We start from the raw sequence: 17,110 nt of genomic DNA, 5'->3' as shown, positions 1-17,110 counted from the left end.
AACAGTGTCAGTTTCTAAAACTAAACATGTGACTATCGTACAATTCATTCATTGCACTCCTGGCCATTTATGCCAGAGAAATGAATACTTATGTTTACACAAAAGCATGTACATGAATGTTTGTAGCAGGTTTACCTAAACTAGCCCAAAACTGGAAACCCAAATGTCCTACCATGAAGAAATGGTTACTCAAACTGTGGTACATCCATATCTTGGAATACTACTCAGTAATAGGGAGGAATGAGCAATTGATAACACACAACTTGAATGTATCACAAAGGAATTATGCATTGCAGGAAAAAAAGATCTCTATCTCAAAAGGTTACATATTCTAATCATATATGTGTGTGTGTGTGTGTGTGTGTGTGTGTGTATGAGTCCATTTACATAGATATAGATATAGATATAGATATGATTCCATTTACATAGAGATATATATATATGATTCCATTTACATAACATTCCCCAAATAACAAAATTATACAGAACAGATTAGTAGTTGTCAGGGGGTTAGGGATGAGGGGAATGGGAGTAAGTGTGATTGTAAAGGGCTGGCACAAGGGAAATCTTTGAGGCAATGAGACAATTCTATATATTGATTGTGATGGTAGATACACAAATCTATGTGTATGATAAAGTTACATAAAATTACATATACAATACATAAACTTGTTCATGGAAACCTGATGAAATATGAACAAGCTCTGTGGATTATACCAATGTCAATTTCATGCTTTTGATAGTATATGATAGTTACATAACATATTTACCATTAGGAAAAACTGGGTGAAGGATAACTGACACTTTTCTACTATTTTTTGCAACTTTCTGTGAATATATAGTTATTTCAAAATAAAAAGTTAACATTTTTAAAATAGGCAAAAGTCTTGAAGAAACATTTCACACACACACACATACACACACACACACAAAGATACATGAATAGCATATAAACACATGAAAAGAAAATCAATGTCATTAGTCATCAGGGAAATGCAAATTAAAACTTCCATGAGTTTTTTTTAAAAAGACCACGAGATAATACCTCACACCACTAAAATAACTAAAATTAAATAGACTGACATGTGGACAAAATATGTAGCCACAGGAACTCTTTAACCTATGTGGTGAGCATGTGAAATGGTGCAACTATTTTGGAAAACAGTTCAGCAGTTTCTTATAAAGTCAAATATACACAATATTTTATGACCCAGTGATTCCACTCATAGGTATATACCCAAGAGACACGGAAGCGTGCATCTGCAAAAGGACTTGTACAAGAATGTTCATTTGGCTATAACAGCCAAAAACTAGAAACAATCTAAATGTCTATCAAAGGAGAATGGATAGAAAACGTTGTAACTCATGCAATGAAATACTACTCGACAATAAAAAAGGAACAAACACATAATAGCTTGGGTGAATCTCAAAACTGTCATGCTGTGTGAAAGAAGCCAGATGCAGAAGAATGTGTACTGTACGATGTCATTTATATAAAATTATACAACAGACAAAATTAAGCGCGGGCAAGGGATACCCAACCGTAGTGGCCTTGAGTAGAAGAGTAGAGGAATGGAGGTGCACTGGTCGGAAAGGGACATGAGGACCTCACTGAAGTGATGTAAATGTGCTATATGGTCATTGAATTATCAGTCGTATGGGTGCATACTTTTGTGCAACTATGCTCATCCAGTTACACTGAAAGTCTGTGTAATTTATCGTGTGCAAACTATAGCTCAATTTTAAAAATTAAACCGAATTATGCTGTGTATGTTTCGAACCACAATTAAATTAAGCTAGGAATTAATAATAAAGATATAACTGAGAAGTCCCTATGTGCATGGAAATTAAAAAAATACATTTCTAAAACACCCATGAGTCAAAGAAAATAATTACAATGGAAATTTAGCAATATTTTGAACTCAGTGATAATAAAATGCTAAACACCAGAACTTGATGGATGCTTCTAAAACACCAGAGGGAAACTTAATGGGCTTAAGTGCATATATTACCAAAAAAATAAATAAATAAAAGTTTTAAAACTTCATCTCAAGAATTTAGAAAAGAAATAACAAAGAAAATCCAAAAACAAGATTTAGAGTTTAATAATAAAAGAGCAGAAATTAATTTAATAAAATATGTACAATATAGATGATAAAGCTAAAAACTGGTTCTTTAAAAAGAAAAACCAAGTTGATAACCCTCAGGACTAGTCAAGACTAATCAAGAACAAAGAGAGAAGAAACAAATAACCAATATAAGGAATAAACAGAGGGTCATCACTACAGATTCTACCTGTATTAAAAACGTCAAGAGTATAATGTGAACAATTTTACGCCAATGTATTTTAAAGTTTAGAGGAAATAAAATTCTAGTAGCATGCAACTATTAAAACTATCTCAGGGAGCAATAGGAAATCTGAATAGTCCTATGACTGTTGCAACAATTAAATCTATAATTTAAAACCTTCACACAAAGGAACTACCAGGTTCAAGTGGCTTTACCAGAAAATTTAACCAAAACATTGGAAAAAATATTACAAAATGTATTAGTTTCCTACTGTCATGAAACAAATTACCACAAATACAGCAACTTAAAACAACACCCATTGGTTATCTCACATTTTCCATGGCTCAGGAGTGCTGCACAGCTTGGGGGTCTACGCTCACAGTTTCACAAGGCTGCCATCCAGGAGTCAGCAGGGCTGTGGGCCCATAAGTGCTTGACCGGGGGAACATCTGCTTCTGGGTTCCTTCAGGTTATCGACAGAATTCATCTTCTTACAACTGTGGGACTGAGGTCCCCATTTTCCTTCTGTGTCTTGGCAGAGGTTTCCCACAGTTCCCGGAAACATGGCCCTCTCTACAGACAATTCACATGAATTTTTGCTTCTTCGACACTAGCAGGAAAGTCTTTCTCTTCTGTATGCTAAGAGCGAGCCCTATATAAACATAATCACGAGGACAGCTGGCTCCGCAACTGTCTAGCTGTGTGGTCTTAGGCAAGTCACGTCACTTCTCTGGGCCTCAGTTTCCTTGTCTGTGAATTGGGCGTAAGCAGTGCCTGCCTCCAGGATGGAAGCTGGGTGAAGAAATTGATTCAAGGGAAGCCCTCTGAGATACGCAAAGCTCAGTCTTTATTCTTAAGTCTGGTCAGGGTTCCTCAGCTTTTCCATCCACATCTAAGCCAGAAACCCCTTCCTCCCTACCCCAGGCCACCCTTGGCACACCCTCCACCCAGACCAGACCCAGGCTTACTTGGTTCCTGACTCTGGATATGCATACGGACTCCCACAGTGGCTCAGAGAAAGCTGAGTGTAGAGTGGGTGACGAGGAAGGGATCCAACCAGCCAGTCCCTCCCTCCCAGCTTTAGACCAGAACCATTCTAACCCCCTTGGGAGAGAAGGCAGCTGCACCCAGATTCCAGAACCTCCTTCCAAACCCTTTCCTAGGAATTGTCCAAACAGGAAGTTGGCCCAGGGTTCTTCCTATTGCCCAAAGGATGCTATGCACCCCAGCACCACCAGGTGGCCCCAAGGAATCAGCTGTCTGTATCTCCACGCCTGGGGCTCCTGAGACAGCATATTATTTCAAAAGTACAGAAGCCTGAAGCAGAAGGTTCTCACTAGCGATAATTTAGGCCTGCCTCCTTAACCTTTTGGAGGTCACAGACCTCTTTAAGAGTTCCTTGGACAGCCCTCTGATGAAGTGATGTTTAAACAGATCAGACAGGTGAGTAGGAGGTAGCCAGGTGAAGAAAAAAGCCCCAGCACATATACTCAATATTGCCATACAGCTACAGAGCATCCTTGGACAACCCTTCCATCCCCATACATCCATGGATCCTGTAGAATTTTTTGTAACTGAGCAAAGGAATACCTGCCCTAATCTCAGCCACCTCCTTTCTTGCCTAGATAAACAAGTCCTACCGCCTCCTCTCTCTGTGATCAGACCCATATCCATGTTCATTCTGGTGAAATCTGGGTAAACTGCTCCACCAAAGGAGCCAAAAAAGAAACTCACCAAAGATTAGCTTGTTTAAAAGGAGGGGCTTATAAAAGTGGAAAGGACTTTGTGGTTTTTGGGATTGTAGGCTGATTGTCTGTGAACCCCAGACTTGGATTTTTTTTTTGATCAATAACTGATGCTCCTTTTCCCAAGAGAAATCATGGTCCCACTACCACTTGCATATTAGGGCACAGAGATGCTAATGCATTGGAGAGGGATGGAGAAAGAAAGAGGCAGAGCTTAGGACATAAGAGACTTTCCTCTTCTTGGTACCTGGGGGGCACTCTGTCTTCTTAAAAAAAGGGCACTGAACAGAGTTAACACTTGAGTTTCCAACATTTCAGGATCATTTATTCTGCATTTGTTTACTGGGTGACAGCTATGTGCCAGGCACTGTTGTTCTAGGCACTGAGGATATGACAATGGCCATCGAGATGGACATGGTCCCTGTCTTAAGCCCTAGTGAGGAAAATACTCTAGGACGTAATTACACCATAATTAATCACAGTTGGGACACAGGGATCAAGGAATATCATGCTCTGAGAATATATAAGGGGGTGAGGTCTGAAGGAGAGAAGATGGAAGAAAGTCTCCTCTGATGAAGTGATGTTTAAACAGATCAGACAGGTGAGTAGGAGGTAGCCAGGTGAAGAAAAAGGAAAGGACAGAGCATTCAGGCAGAGGGAACAGCAAGTGTGAAGACGAGAGCAGGTAACGGAGTTTGGCTGGTAGAAGCCAGTATGGCCGGAGCAGCGGTCCCAAAAACAGTGTCATTGGTCTGCACTGTTTCAGAGGTCCCCTCAAGGCTACTTTGGGGGTCAGGAACCAGGTAGAAACACTGCCAGCCAGTCTTGGAAGGGATGGGCAGATATACCCTGTCAAATCAGAGAGACACCAGCTACTTGAGGAATGCTCTCCAGTGTGGTTACCTGGCAACAGAACTCATCTGGGTTAAGAGAACCACATTCTGTCAGATTCCTGCTATTCAGAACTACTACTACTAGAATAACAGTCTTGGAAAGCCCCCAAAGAGACCATCTAGAGCAGGGGTTATCATCCTGACTGCACCATAGAATCACCTGAGACACATGGAATAATATTTGTGCTCAGACCCTACCGCAGACCAATTAAATCAGAATGTCTGAGCACAGGACTCTGTCATGGGTAGTTCCTTTCTACAGGTGAAAAAACTGAGGCACTTCTACACAATTATTTATCATATTCACATTATACATGAATAGAGAGTAAAGAAGGAGCAGTGGTCACAGAAATCTCATGTTTAAAATACGGTTGGACTTAGGGGAAAGCGGATCCCACTTTCTCTTGCTTAGTCTAGAAGAGCAGTATTTAAAAGGTAGATTTATGTGCTCTTATTTAGAAGAAAATAGTGTTATGGACAGCCACATGCAAAAGAAAGAAGCTGGACTCCTTCCTTACTCATATACAAAAATTAACTCAAATGGATCAAAGACCTTAAATGTGAGAGCAGAGCTAAAACAATAAAAATCTTAAAGAAAATATTGGACTAAATTTTCATGGCCTTGGGTTAAGCAAAATCTTCTTATCTATGACATTGAAAGCACAAGTAACAAAAGAAAAACTAGATTTAGTAGACTTCATCGAAATTACAAAATCTTATGATACAAACAATAGCATTAAGAAAATAGAGGGAACCCTAAAAAATGGGATAATATATTTGCAAATCATATGTCTGATAAGGGACTTGTATCCAGAATATATGAAGAACTCAAGCTCGATGATAAAAGGAAAAGTAATCCAATTAAAAAAATGGTCAAAGGATCTGAATAGACATTTCTTGGAAGATTTATAAATGGCCAATAAGCATATGAAAAGATCCTCAGTATCATCAACCATCAGGGAAATGCAAATCACCACAATGAGACACCACTTCACACGTACTAGAATGGCTAGAATCAAAAAGACAAAGGATCTGGTGAAGATGTGGAGAAATTAACAGCTTCATACAATGCTAGTAGGAATGCAAAATGGCTCAGACACTTTGGAAAATAACTTATCAGCTCCTCAAAATGTTAAACATACAGTTACTATCTGATCCATATCAGAATAAACATAGTTATTATATTTCACTCTTAGGTATATATCCATGAGAAATAAAAATATATGACCACATAAAAACCTATACATGAATATTTATACCAACATTAGTTATAATGGCCAAAAAATAGAAATGACTCAAATGTTCATCAATTAATGAATGGATAACTAAAATGTGGTTTATGAATATAATAAATTATTCAACCATAAAAAGGAATGAAGTACTGATAAATGCTCCAACATGAATGAATCTTGAAATCATTATGCTAAATGAAAGACAGCAGTCACAAAATACCACATACTGTATGATTTCATTTATATGAAATGTTTAGAACAGGCAAATCTGTGGAGAGAGAAAGTAGTTGCCCAGGGCCGGGAGGGTGAAGTGGGGTGGGAATGACTGCTAATGGATACAGATTTCTTTTGGAAAAGAAGAAAATGTTCCAAAATTGATTGTGGTGGTAGTTGCTAAACTCTGCGAACATACTAAAAACCATTAAATTGCACAATTTAAATGAGTGAACTGTGTGGAATGTGAATTATATCTCAATAAAGCCGTTTTTTAAACACAGCATTACACTCCACTTCTTCATTCTGGGTAAGATTAAGTCATTGCTTTCTTACATTTTATGTTTTCCACTCTTCTTTTTTCCATGTTTTGATCCCACTCATCTATCTGGATTGATTTCTTATCTCTGATCTAGTATGTTGCTCACTCGCACACTCTCTCTCCCCGCACCGCCTCCCCATATATATATGTCATTCCTCTCTTATTCTGCCCCTACCTCGTTTCTCTAAGAAAAAAATTCCGAAAAAAAATCCCAGAAATGCTGCCTTTGCAGTCTTGCTCAGGCAGACTGCTGATAAGTCATCGAGCAATTTCCAGGGAGTTAATGGGCTTCAGGGCTTTCCCCCTTGTCACAGTTACGTCACCAAAGTATATTTTGCAAATCACACAGATATGTCTTCAAAGAAAAAAAGGGCGGAGTTGGGGGGGTAGACCTCCCAAGGCAGATAGAGCTTATGGCCAAGTTGATTCCCTGGGAAATGGAAGAGTTTAGGAAAAAGTACTTCTGCAATCATCTCTTACCCAGGTACCCTATCCTGTAAAGAGGGCCGACTAGAGTAAAATGAATAATGACAGAGGGGACACCTGACAAAAGCAGAAAGACTGAGTTCCCGAAGTATGGCAGATTATATTTTCCAAAAATGGCTACAGCAATATTTCTGATCCAACATGCTCTTCCAAATTTTTGGATAATCCTCTTACAAAAGGTAGAATCTAATTCCCTTCTCTTTGAATATTGCTCAGCCTTGGGGTCTTTCTTCCAATGAACAGAATCTAGCAGATGCAATGTGATTCCTAATGCTAGGTCTTCCATCTGCCTTCTCCCTCCCTCCCTCCCTTCCTTCCTCCCTCCCCCTCATCCCCCTTTATCCCCGCCCCCCACTTAGGAAGCCCAGGCCTCATGGAGAGGTCACACACGTGTGTTCCAGCCAACAACAAGCTAAGGTCTCAGCCCACAGCCAGCATTAACCACCAGACAAGTGAAGGGGGGAGGGAGGGAGGGGAGTAAGAGGAAGGAGGGAGCCTTCACATTTCAGTTCTCAACTTTCACAGCCACCCAGTTGACAGGAGAGAAGAGCTATCCCTACTGAATCCTCCCCAAACTGCAGATTTCAGAGATATCTGTTACCTATTACTACATAAGAAATTACTCCATAACTTTGTGGCTGGAAACATTTGTTTTCCCACAGCCTGTGCAGATCAGGAATTCGGGCATGACTTAGCTGGGTCCTCAGTGTCAGGGCCTTTCAAGGGCTGTAATCAAAGTATTGGCTTTAATTGTCTCAAGGTGCCACTGGGGAAGGATACATGTCCAAGCTCGCTCACATGGGTACTGGCAGGTTTCAATTCCTTAAAGCCTGTTGAGTTATCACCTCCAACTTCTCGTCATGTGGGCTTCACGTCACGTGCAAGCCAAGAAGTCAATAGAGTGAAAATGATAGCAAGATGGAAGTCACTGTCTAACCACCTCATCACAGAAGTGACATCTCATCACTTTTGCCACATTCCAGTTCATTAGAAGCAAGTCATTAAGTCTAGACACACATAAAGAGAGAGGCTTATACAAGGGAGAGATACCAGGAGCCATATCAGAAGTTGCTTCCACATGAGCAAAATTAACGTTATTCTTTAAGTCTATTAAGTTTGGGATGGTTTGTTATGCAGTATTAGAAAACACCAAAACACAGGGAGAGGAGCTGGGTAGGAAAACTATATTTGTTGAATATTTACTATGTGCCAGGATCAGTTTACAGATGGCAAAATTGAGGCTCAGAGAGGTTTAGTGACTTGCCACAGCTATTAGTGGCAGAATGATGAAAACCAGTTCTATTAGATTCCACAGCCCATGACCTTTTCACTTTTCCATTCTACTTCCTGTCTTTTGACAATCCCAAACCATTTGAATATCCAATACTGTGTTACTGAAGGTTTCCCCCCATATTCCTAAATTTAACCAGCAGAGATTATTTCTAGGTACACCCTCCCCACATACTCCCTTCAACTCTGTTATGAAGAACTTCTCTCTTAATGAATTCTGTATTTTATGAAGCTGGCGGGACCAGTGCAACATGCTTAGCTGGATTTTCCTCCATAAAAACAAGCTTTCTGGACTACTACTGCTTGCTCATGGTGAGGACATAGATTCCAGGAAATTGGCTTAAAACCCTGAGGCAAACGTCTGCCTGAGTAGAGAAGAATGTAAAACCAAACTGCTTCTGCTGCTGGTGTCTCTACCCACCCCACCCCCATCAATCCTTCAAGAGGGTCTTGAGGCTCATCATGCAAGGATCCAGGATGAAGGGAAGCTGACTTTTCACTGCAAATCTTTTTGTACAGTATTTTAACCCTTTCCTGCTTAGGGAAAAAAAAGTGCAGCTCACTGCCAGCCTAATTTAACATTACGAGTAGGAATGCTACATTTTCTAGGATGGGACACTTGCATTGATCAAGAATTACTGTTTTGTAAATGGAAATATCACTACTAAAAACAGAATGCTATAAATAGAATAATGTCATTTGTTTCCAAAAACTTTCGATATACTAGAGCAATGCAAAAATAATAATAAAAGCAGGATATTCCATGGCAAACTTTGGGGGTAGGGTTAGGACTATAATCTGCGACTTATCTTGGGGTAAACACTGCAGCCCCAAGCACCACCCACAAGTATCCTCAGGGCAAACAGGAAATGGGTTAATATATATAGTGTGCATGTTAATTGACCTTTTAAAGATCTGTTTGAAAACTAATCTCGGATTAGAGATTTCTATTAAGGGAAACTGCAGCACTTGTCAGGGTGGATCACAGTACGCTCTCGCTCTCTGGCGCTGATTCTGCGTGGCCCCAATGTGCTTGTAACTATGCTCATGCTCTAAGCATCCAAGGTGAGCAAAGGCCTGGGAACTCAGGATCCAGATGGTCTCTTTAGGAGAACCCTGCCTGCTGGGAAGACTAGGAAAGTTCTCCCGGAAGCAACAGATAAAGCTAAACTAAATGCTCAGGAGTTGAATGATATTCTAAAAGATGAATCAGATCAGAAAGACCCCACTCTTTCTGCTGTCTACAGTGATAATGACGATAAGAAGAAGAATTGCTATAATAACATTTGATTATTGATATGATCGGAATGAGGTCTACCATTTTACTATTTATTTGTTTGTCTCTGCTAATTGTTCCTTTATTCCTCTTTCTTTCTACTTTGGACTATTTAAATATATTTTAGAATTCTATTTTAATGCATCTATTGGCTTTTTAATTGGAACTATATGTATTATTTTTTAGAGGTTGCACTAGGGTTTATAGTATATACCCTTGCTTCTTCAGAGTTAATATTGTACCTTTTCACATAAGATGTAAAAACTTGACAGCTGGTATATTTCCATTTATCCCTCATGTTACCCCTTCCACAGCACTCTTTATGTTGTAGTTGTTTGTCACGTGTATTACATTTGTATATACTGTAACCTGCAAGAAGTATTTCTTTTTTAAATAATCATGTGTATTCTAAAGAACTTGAGAGGAAAAACTAGCTTTATATATTTACTTAGATATTTACCATTACTGATGTTCTTTATTCCTTCCTAGAGGTCTAAGTTTCCCTTGAGTATAATTTCCTTTCAGCCTGAAGAACTCGCTTTTCCTTTTTGCCAGTGAAGATATGCTAGTAGTGTGAAAAAAAAAAAAAGTCTACTTTGCTTTCTTTTTTTGAAGGACATATTTGCTGGATATAGATTTCTGGGTTTACATTTGTTTTCTTTTGGAACTTCAAAGATGTTGTCCTACTATTTTCTGGCCTCTATATTTTCTTATAAGAAGTTGGTGGATATTAAAATTACTGTTGCCTGCTATGTCATGAGTAATTTTTCTCTGGCTGCTTCCAAATATTCTCTTTACGTCTAGTTTTCTGTGTTTTGACTATAACATGCCTAGATGTGTTTGTTTTGGTTTGGTTTGGTTTTTTTTTGCATTTATCCTACTTGGATATTTTAGGTTTCCTGAATCTGAAAATGTATGTCTTTCACCAGATTTGGAAATTTTTCAGCCATTAGTTCTTCAAATATTTTTTCTGCCCCATTTTTTTCCTCCTCTTTCTCTGAGACCTCTATTACATGTATATAAGATCTTTTGGTATTGTCCCACAGGTCCTGGAGGCTTTGTTCATTTTTTTTTTCCAATCTTTTTTTCTCTTTCTTCTTCATATTGGATAATTTCCATTGATGTGCCTTTACATACACTGCTTCTTTTTCTGTCATATCTATTCCGTGAGTTGGGCTTTTCACTATTGGAAAAGAAAGTTACAAATAAGCAAGGGATAAAGGCTAGTATTGGAGATATCACTAGAAACTCATTTATTATCATGATGAGAGAGAGAGAGAGAACTAGATGGGTTCACATGAGTTAGTATATATACATACATTCCTAACTCTATTCACTGAGAGGATTTAGAAAGTGATTCTCCCACCCAATGGTGCCTGGATCTTGGTTTCTAAATACCATCCTCCAATGAAAGGACCCAGGGTCCCTGGAAAAATGGTTTATTCCCGGGCTGGGCAGGGAAAATAGAAGATGAACTTCAAGAATCCAGAAAGTAAAGAAGTGCTCAAAAAAAATTATGGGGCATGTTAAAGGGTGCAAGCCACTCTGAAACACTAATATATTAGTGTTGAATTATATCCCAAATAATAAAATAAATATCTATTGGTCCATACTGATTAAATAAATGAGAGAGATGCAACAACTCCTCTTTCATAAGAATTCTAACTAACAAATGAAAGAAATAGGAAACCACCATTAAAAAATTACAGTAACAATGGCTGCAGGTAAGATCCACCAATGAATGAGAAAATTAGTGGGTAAAAGTTTAAGAAAAAGCAGGATATAGTTTCAAAATACCTTCCTCAAAATATTTATTAATTACTGTGATGGAACAGGTTCACAAAATCTTTTATACTCCTTTCTCCGGGAGGTGAGCCTTAATTTCTTGCCCTGTAAGTATAAGCTGGGTTTAGACTCTCATCTAACAAATAGAGTATAAAAAGAGAAAAATATTAACTATATAGCTGAGAAAACTGGCAGGTACCACCTGAACCAAGTGCTCAATATAAACATCACCAGTATTAAGACACGTTGATATCTTGTGCCCTCTGATACAATGTAATGAGAAGGCCATGCCACCTCTGTGGTATTCCTCCCCTAAATCTGTAACATCACTCTAATTGCGAGAAAGCATTAGATTAATCCAAATTATAGGGGATTCTACAAAATATCAGACCAATACGAAAGACAAAGAAAGTCTGGGGAACTGTCACGGGTTGGAGGTAACTAAGGTAAATGTGAAGATTAATGCAATGTAGTGTCCTGGATTGGATCCTGGAACAGAACAAGAACATTAGCAGAAAATCTAGGAAAGATGTGAAATTTCTTGAGCACTGTGACAGAGTTATTCTACTCTCAAGGGCTTAGCATCAAACTTTCAACGCTGACTTCTTGATGTGCTCATGTCAGATATAACAACAGTAATAACAGCTGCCATTTATTGCATACTTAAGGTATGCCAGACACATTTACATACATTGTGTCACTTAATCCTCCCAACATCATCAACTCCATTTTACAGATGAGACATTGAGCAAAGAGAAGTGTAGTCATTTGATGACGGTCACACAGCTAGCAATTGCAGGAGCCCAGAACTGAACCCAGGGAGTTTGGCTTCAGCACTCACACTCTTTAACTACCATGCTTGATCTCTGGGAATATTTATTGAATTATTGCCATGAAAAATTACTAAGCTCCATTCCAAGAATACGTCAAACCATCAAAAACAAGAACCATAAAATATTGGAGGAAGAAATGTTTAGATAATTCTTTCTGAAGCAGCACACTCTATACCCTTGTTTCCCAAGCTTTAGTCATCCTCCAGCCACCTCCTTGATTTCTGTCATGGCTGACATAACCTGTACTCTTAACTACTTAATATCTTTTAAACCGACTCAATTGTTTTTCCTTAAGTAAATTATCTACAAAGGAAAGTGACCTCATGTCACTATTGTAAATGGAAAAGCAGTATCATTTGCCTTAAGTAAATGGTAACCTAAAAATAAATACCATAGAAACAAAACAATGTCAATAAATTAGTTACATGTTGGTGCCTGCCAAAAGCTCTGAGCCTGAGTGAACTGTTATCTCTTTGCTAAAATGGGAAAAATTAGCAAATGTTAAAGGGGTGTTCATGACAAACCAGCATGAAAAGGTAATCAGAATTACCAAAAGGTTGAAAAAAGGAATAGTCTTCTCTGTAAATTGAGATTAGGTGACAGAAACCCCATAGGAATAGTGGCTTAAATACAAACTTATTTCTATGGCACTCAGAAGTCCAGAAGGAGGTAGATTAGGGCTGGCATGACACCCCATGGTGTTGGGAAGAGGCACTTTCTATTTTGTGGTCCCGTTGGGAGTGGCTTCCAAGATTATATCAAAGCCCAAGGTTGCTGCTCCAAGACTGGCCATCATGTCTGCTTTCCAGAGAGCAGCAAGAAAAAAAGAGAAAGAAAAAGGAACATCCTTTCTCTTTAGAACATGCCCTCACTTTTGCTTGCATCCCATTGGCTAGAACTTAGTCACATATCCAGGAAAGCAGGGAAATGTACTTTTTATGTTGGGCAGCCAAGAGTCGAACTTATTAAAAACAAACAAAAACAAACAAAACAAACGAACAAAAAAGGAATTATAGTATTAGAGAAAAAGAGGAACGTGGCTAGACAATAGCAATCTCTGATTTTATCTTTCCCCAAGCTGTGCCAGTCAGCCTCCATAACTCACCTTGAGAGGACCATCGAAGTCGGTCCAAGCCCAGACTTTGAGCAGGCCTCTCTGCCTCTGGACTTGGCCTTGACTCCACTGCTCCTCTGAACATCTTCCAAGCTGAAAAAAGCAATTCTCTTTCACCACTAAGGTTACACTTTGTTATTAGGCCCCTTAAACCCTACCCTGACCCCTGAATCCATCTTTTACAGGCCCCCTGAGCTAAGTGGACTGTGGTGAGGCACAATGCTATTATAGAGGAGGGAACACTGTCTGGGAAGTTGGTCAGGCTTGGGTTAGCTTTCCAACTCTGCCCCTCACCAGCTGTGCGGGCCATCATTGATTTACTCTGAGACTCTTCCTCACTGAACCTGACATCTCAGTGCCAGAAGTAGAGGTCCTGGCATGGGCTGGAAGAACCTCTGGACGGCAGTAATGATGTCTTGATGCTCGAGGAGTTTCACAAATTAAAGGGAAGGCATGCCACCTCTGACACAAAGACATATACAAAAGTCATTCTCGACATGAAGATAAAGACAAAAATTGCCAAGGATGATCTTGGCAACTCCCAGTAAGTTAGAGACAGAAACCCTCTTGTATCGGATGGCCTTAAATAATATTCTGAAAAGGAGAGATGTGCCATGACCAGGGGAGGGAGGGATGTTATGGAGCACAGCCATTGATAACCTTAGAGATGGGTCACAGATGCTGGGATGACTATCCACCTAGATCACCAAGAAGGGGGGTAGGCCACCCCTCCAGGGTAGGGCTGGTAGCATAGGCTTTTAGGGCAGGTGGCGGTCTGGAGAACCCCTCGCCCTGTGGTCTCCACATCTTCATAGTCAAAGACAGCTTTTAATAAGTATCCCCCCCAATGGATTTCTGTTTTAAGAATTGCTTGCCAATTAAATTGTACAAATTAAGAATTAATTCGTATTTCCTGTATTTTTCACCTAAGATGCATAGCTCTGCTGGTCAGAGGGTCTGGTGAGCATAGGCGAAATAACAGGACTAAGCTGAGCTGACAGATGCTTGACACTTGCCTCCTGTTCGGGCTCATACTTGAGAAGAAAAACCACCATTTTAGATGAGAGTTTAAAAACACTGGTGAGCCGGCCCCACTCTTGGCCTCTGTTATCATCTTTGCCAGTCTCAAGTGTCTTCTCAGGTTGGAAAGAGCTAATCTTTCTGTCCAGTCTCCTCAATTTTATGGTGGGAAAACTGGGGCCCAGGAAGAGAAATGGCTTGGCCAAGGCCACACAGCTAAGGATGGAGAGATGGAGCTAGACCCGTGTCTCAAATCTCCTGACTGGTGGACGCCATCCTTCTCACTTCTACACAATCCCCATTGCTCAACTTCAAAACTCCAACCCAAGCCTGACAGCACAGTGTGGGAACCAGCCTGGCAGAGTCACGGGGAGGAGAGAAATGCTCCTCCTCCAAAAGAAAAAGGAGTTTAGAATCATCTCCACCCAAGGATATAAAGCAGAAAGGACGCCTGGATCAGAAGGCCAAGGCTATGCCAAAATGCCATAGGTGCCATAAATTAAGCAGCCAAACATGCCAGACTTGTTATAATTACCCAGCATGCTGACAGTGTGTCTGAAGGCTGCAGTCTTTATGACGGGTCCCATGACATTAATCTGGCTTGTTATATGATCTCGTACAGGTGATAAGGGAAAGTATTGTTTTTCCCAAACACCATCTAGATCGAGCTCAGGAACAGACCACCCAGAAGGCAGTTGCAACCTGTCACGCTTAATGGAAGAATAAATTGCAATATGTTTTTATTCTCAGCCTCTATGAAATCACTGACTCCCTCATATAAAGTGTCAAATCAGCCTGGGATACTGTCAGAGAAACCAAATGTTAGCTCAGTTTTCTTAGTAGCTGCGTGACCTTAAGCAAGACACGGCTCTTAGGGGGCTTCAGTTTCTGAGTCATAAAGTGGTAATATTAGTCCCTGGATTAGTGTGCTAGGACTGCTATAGCAAAGCACCGCAGGCTAGGGGACTTAACAGAAATGTATTGTCTCTCAGTTCTGGAGGCTGGAAGTCCAAGATCAAGGGTCAACATAGTTGGTTCCTTTTAAGGGTTGTTATGTCTTTGTATCCACGTTAATTACATGTGGCTCTAGTTCATTCATTTTAACTGCTATATGGGTAGGTCACAATTTTTTAAATTTATCTCGTTTCTTTTTTATGTTACAAATGTTCTTGAAAGAAGACTCTTGTACTGATGAGGCTCCTGCGGACCTCTACAGTGTAGATGTAGATGTTGGTGCCTGGGTTAGGGGCAGGAGCATCTTCGCCTCTTCTGGCTATTGCCAAGCTTTCCTCAAAATGCTTCTATCAATTTATACTCCCACCTGTAGACATCTGAACTCACCACATCCTTCCCTACACTTGGTATGATCAGACTTTTAAATTCTTGCCAAGCTAATGGGTGCGAAATGGCATCTCACTGGGATTTTAATTTGCATTTTCCCTCATTAGCAGTGAGATGGAGCATTTTTTTCATGACATTATTTTAATGGTTGGAATCTTTAGGAATCTCCCCCAGTGAGACTCACGGGGAAGTGAAGAATAGCCAGAACGTAAATTTTTCTCCTGGCTCTCAGTAGCTCCATAAACTCCTAACTCGTGGGTAAGAAATTCACAGTGGCTGAATAGTAAAGAGGAGTTGATCTTGTGGAGGCAGAAGCGGGAGAGTAAAGGGAAAAGGTTGCTGTTCTACCCCATCCATTCCCTGAATGTTTGGGGTCTAACAGCACCCCCAGTGGTGACCTATGGCATGACCCCTGCAAATCTAGTCGTGGATGGCACAGGGGCCCACTGCTGTGCAAAGCCTTCTGGAGAGAATGCGAACAGGAGAAGCGGTAAGATCAAGTGGTTCCTTCCAGCTGGAGTAAAAGCCACGGGAAAATTCACTGTGACATATTTTCAGTAAACTCTATTGAAATATAACAGGTAGAACAGCACACAGATTATAAAAGTGCCTGGCCCAATGAATTTTCACAAAGTGAATGTATTTATGTAACCACCACCAGATCTAGAATAGAATATTATCAATACCCCCAAAGTTCCCCTCATATCCCCTCTCAATCACTAACTCCTCCTCCTCTCCTCCAACATAGGATGACATATATATTTTTTTAACAATATATTATTCTTGATTTTGGAGGGTATGAGAGAACATGATCTCTGGAGTTTTCCTTAAATGTGACTAGTGAAGTTATCTGAAGTCTTCGGTCATCAGAATACCATATTTATTTTTAAATATTTAAGCATAAAGACACAAATGAAAACAAGGTCTCCGAGGTCCTATCTACTTGAGAGGTTGGTGGTGGGGGTGGAGCCTTGGGTGGGCATTGGCTCAGGGCAGTGGTTACTTACTGATAGAAAGGAAAGGATTCTGATATTTTAATACCCAGCTTGGACTAGCTGTGTGTAAAGTTGGGTGTCAGCAGAGGGCGCAAGTGAGAGAAGCAAACCCATTGAGAGGCTTCCACAGTGCTGGCGAGAGAGGGTGGTGGTTTGGCATGGCTGTGGAGATGGAAAGAAATAAATGGATTGTCAGTATATCTTAAGTATATTTTGGTGGGAGAATTCACAGGACCTGGTGATGGATCGGGTGAGGGGTAGGGGTAAAGAAAGTGT

This window comes from Pteropus medius, unplaced genomic scaffold (assembly GCF_902729225.1).
Source record: "Pteropus medius unplaced genomic scaffold, Ma_sr-lr_union100, whole genome shotgun sequence".
Lineage (NCBI taxonomy): Eukaryota > Metazoa > Chordata > Mammalia > Chiroptera > Pteropodidae > Pteropus > Pteropus medius.
Note: the sequence above shows the minus strand (reverse complement) of the source record.